Below are 5000 nucleotides of genomic sequence, written 5' to 3'. Positions count from 1 at the left end.
AACGATGGGACGAAAAAAACATCGTATTCCACACCGTAAATGGAAAAAACGTAAGCTGGGGACACAGTACCCCGGGGTCTACTGTATATATATGTATATGTGTGTGTATGTATATATATATATATATATATGCATATACATATATATATGTATATATATTTATATATATGTATATATATATATATATATATATTACATATATATATGTATATACTGTATATATATGTGTATATATATATATATATATATATGTATGTATATATATATATTTATATATATAAATATATATATATATATATATATATATTTATATATATATATATATATAAATATATATATATATATATATATATTTATATATATATATATATATTTATATATATATATATATATATTTATATATATTTATATATATATATATATATATATATTTATATATATATATATATTTATATATATATATATATATATATACATCCATGTAATTAACTAACTAATGGAAAAATCAACATTGTAATACAGATCACTATATATGGCATTTATAGACTATGAGAGAGCTTTTTATTCAATCAAAAGTTTAACAGTAATGAAAGCCCTTCAGACGATTGGAATAGATGAATCTTATTTTAGAAACACGTGCAAATATCTATTCACAAACTATAGCAATACTAGAACTAGATAAATATAGTAGGAAAATTCTGATTGACAAAAGAGTTACACAGGGAGACATATCTACTACATTATTCACAACATTCCTAAAAGAACAAAAAAAAAAAAAAAAAAAAAAAAAAAAATGGGTAAACGTATGCATTAATAATAATGGGTTATACTTTAACAACGTAAGGGTTGCAGATGACATGGTTCTGAGAGGATTTGCTAAAGATGGTAGAAAATTTTAATTGAGAAGGCAGAATTGTAGAACTGAAAATGAACAAAAGTAACACAAAGATAATGTTTAATGATAATTCTTATAGACAACAAAATAATGGGTATGGACGAGCCTCTATATATTGTTTATGTAAGTAAGTGCAGAAACTATTTCCCTGCTGAGAAAATACTGGAGCATCAATACCATATTTAGTCATTAGAGGAGTTGCTGCTCAAAATGGAATCGAGTCCGAGAACAATTCAGACCACATGCTGATTTCTGATGAAGTATGTAAGCCTCATAAATTAGCCTGCTTTGGACAGGAGACGATATTCCTGAAGGTTGGACCATCAGGTCGCTATACATCATTTCATCCGCTACTATATCTCTGGAGTCCTTTTGGAGTGGTTGTCAATCCAAGAAGGTCACAGGGAAGATGGGGAAGGAAGCTTGAATTGGTACAGTGAGTCATCAATGCGGCTTTGATGGTATATTGGAAACGTTCCTTCATTTCAATGGCTGCAAGGTTGTAAACGGTAGTAAAATTTAGTGTAATATTGAGATGATTCCATAATGTTGTCCAAAACGGAAATGTGAAAGGGGCTGAGGTGGCCAACCACGTTTATGCGAATGTGGATAGAGCATTGCTGAGGTTAAAAAAGGGGCCCACACACAAAGTATGACATAAAGAACAGCCTCGGACCCAGTCCTATGCATATTTAGTAATGCCAGACCATATGAAGTTTTGTTTCAGTAACTGTTCAGTAGATTGGTCTGAGAGGATACGGATCAATTGAAATCCACTGGTGTGGCCAACCACTACTGATGTCATAGAAGAAGGTAGTGTTGGAGTTATCGAATGTGGGCAATGTCTTCTCAATAGAGAGATATGTAGGATGTACTGTGACTTTGGTATTTAGTGGCTTTTCAACAGGCTTCTGCAAAGACGTTGTAATCTATTTCAGGGTGGACAGTGGCAATTGTATTTTTGGAAAAGATTTCTGCTAAGTGCTCTAGCTTACCAGAGATGGTAGAATGGTATGATTAAACTCAGAAATGACAGAGAGATGTCGGTGTTACCAGATGGATAAGATCTCAGATTGTTGAGCAAAGGCATCTACAGAGGACATGTGGTCCATAAGAATGATGAAGACAGGCCTTCTAAGGAGGTGCTGAAGTGAGAGAGAGAGACAAATAAACCTCCAGTAGTTCTTGGTCAAAGTAGAGTATCTGAATTTTACCTTGGAAATTGTTTCTACTGAAGAAGTCCCATTGAGCATGCCAATCCATTGATAATTTGTTCAAGTACTGCTCTTAGAGGGATGTCCCTGTCATCAGTGGAAAATAGGAGGGATCCAGTTGGCACAGGACGCTTACGCAGATTAAAAACAATGTCTAGCTTCTTAAATTGATGTTCAGGTTGAGCTCTGTGCAGGAAGACCTGTGCTGCAGGCTGACATATGCAGGTACACCTGCAGGTTAATAGCCATTTTTAAGTTATAGGAGTTATTTAGAATAAGATAAAAATGAAAAGAGTAGATTCGATAGGAGTTTTCATTGATGCGAAAAGAAAAAAAAATATGAAAGGGATGTATACAAAGACAAACAGATGGATGGATACACAGTTAAGAGCGGAGCGGGAGAAAGGAAAAGGTAAGAAAGGTTTCTCTGGTGTAAAAAACTGATCAATTAAGATTTAGAGTAAAACGACCCTAAGAAAAAAAGGACGCTGAGCTATTGTGCTCAGGAGCTCATAAAACCTTATTGCTCCACTCCTCAGAATTTTTTATCCTTTTCCAAGGCAACGGGTGAAAAAGGTGAAGTAAAACTCTCCTTCTCGCCCAATAAAGGAGATTAACTGATTTAAGATTATCTAGCACTATTTCAGATGATCAATACAGATAACTGGCCAACGCGAAAGGATGATATTCAATTTAAGTTCGTGGAGAAAAAACTTTAGTAAATAATAAACAGATGATATTACAATGACATTAGAAACAACCATAAAATCAATGAAAGTTTCTATTATTTATTTTAGGAAATGCTGTAACCAAAACACATTTTATTATCGTTACAGAGATCGTTTCATATGCTGCTTTAGCATTAGCATTTTTAAACAACTTTCTCTACGACCATAAAATATTTAATACTGACCTATTGTATAATCGCATATTTATTTGATTAATTATTTGTGGAATCATTATTGGAAAAAAATGGCATTCCACTGTTGTTGGAGGTGTTCTAGTTCTACCGTTTGCAGACACAGGTACACACATCTGTATATACTGCTGCACAAAACACTCATTTACTTTTAGTATATATATATATATATATATATATGTATATATATACATATATATATATATATATATATACATATATATATATGTATATATATATATATATATATATCACCATCATTTCTTCATACGCCTATTAAAGCAAAGGGCCCCGGTTAGTTTTCATCAGTCGTCTCTATCATGAGCTTATTAGTCATCGCTTCTCCATTTGTCTTCTACTTCACGCTTCATAGTCCTCAGCCATGTAGGACTGGGTCTTCTAACTCTTTTAGTGCCATGTGGAACCAAGTTGAAAGTTTGATGAACTAATCTTACTTTGGGAGTGCGAAGAGCATGACGAAACCATCTACATCTACCCCTCGCCATGATCTCATCCACGTATGACACTCGAGTAATCTCTCTTGTAATATCATTTCAGATCCTGTCCTTCACTCACTTAACTTTAAGGGCTTCTTATCTGGTCCCCTAAAGCAGGCGAACCATAATCTCTACAGGATCTCAATGGTTGTTTTATGGTGCTCATTCGGGAGCATTTAACATTTCATAAGGCGTATTGTTCGCTTACTGCTCGATCACCACTGTCAAAACACAAAATGAGGTCTTCAGTTTCCTCTTGAAAGCCTTAATATATTCAATTATTCAGATGTCTCGTGGGAGTCTATTGTATAGTCCTCGGATCGCATATTTGAAGTCTCCAGAGCCTCAGTAGACACTTATCTACTATGCATTGCATATTTGAAGTCTCCAGAGCCTCAGTAGACACTTATCTACTATGCATTTCAGACCCCGTGTTATACTGTTTTTCGCAAATATCTTCTATACAAACAATGGGATCAATGTGACATTTTGGCACAGCTTTTTTGACACGGTCTGCTAATTTATGACACTGCACTGTGATGCCATGTGTGATTCATTAATGAGCTTAAGCCCCCCTGACACTTGCACGCATTTGTGGCACGCACTGGCATGCATTGTGGTGTGAACTGGCGTGAACGATGCGGGAACTGGCGTGAAATTGACGTGAACGGTGCGTGGCATGCGTGCCGATGCGTGCCATGCGTGCCGAGAATTTTTAAATGTTCAAAATTTGTGGCACGCATTGTCACGCCAAAATTGGCGTGAACGATGCGTGAACGATGCGGGAACTGGAGTGAACTGGAGTGAACAGTGCGGGACGATCCGGGAGGATGCGTGCCAGTGCGTGGCAATTAAATCAATGGATTTATCCCTACTTCCTCATAATCATCAAAGAAAAAATCTGTATAATGACAATGTATTCTTTCACCTCTCCCTTTTCCTTATTTAATTGAGAGAGAGAGAGAGAGAGAGAGAGAGAGAGAGAGAGAATAAGCTTCAATATTTTGATGTATCATAGACTAGGGAACATAACAACTGATATCTCTCTCTCTCTCTCTCTCTCTCTCTCTCTTGGTATTATTATCAGCAAGGATTTGAAGTTCACCAAACAGAGCATAAAAGCTGAAAAGAAAGCACAAAACATAATAGGTTACATAAAGAGACAATTCAAATACAGAGATATAGACACCATAGGCCTACTACAGCTGTAGGCCTATACAGATACACCATTAAATAAATACATTTCAAATTCATGTATTCTGCTCTTTTATAATATATTAAAAACTTTTCCTTTATTCTCCTACACAATCTACAACTTTACCCTTTGAGTAAGTCTATCGGCAAAATTGTTAGGGAGAGAGAGAGAGAGAGAGAGAGAGAGAGAGAGAGAGAGAGAATTATTGATTTTATAGCACAAAAACTAATGAATGTAATAGTCATCTTTCAATTAAATTCTAAGATAATGTAAAGTGGGT

Source organism: Palaemon carinicauda, chromosome 13 (assembly GCF_036898095.1).
Source record: "Palaemon carinicauda isolate YSFRI2023 chromosome 13, ASM3689809v2, whole genome shotgun sequence".
NCBI classification, from domain to species: Eukaryota; Metazoa; Arthropoda; class Malacostraca; order Decapoda; family Palaemonidae; genus Palaemon; species Palaemon carinicauda.
The sequence above is the reverse complement of the archived record's forward strand: the minus strand, read 5'-3'. Positions refer to the sequence as shown.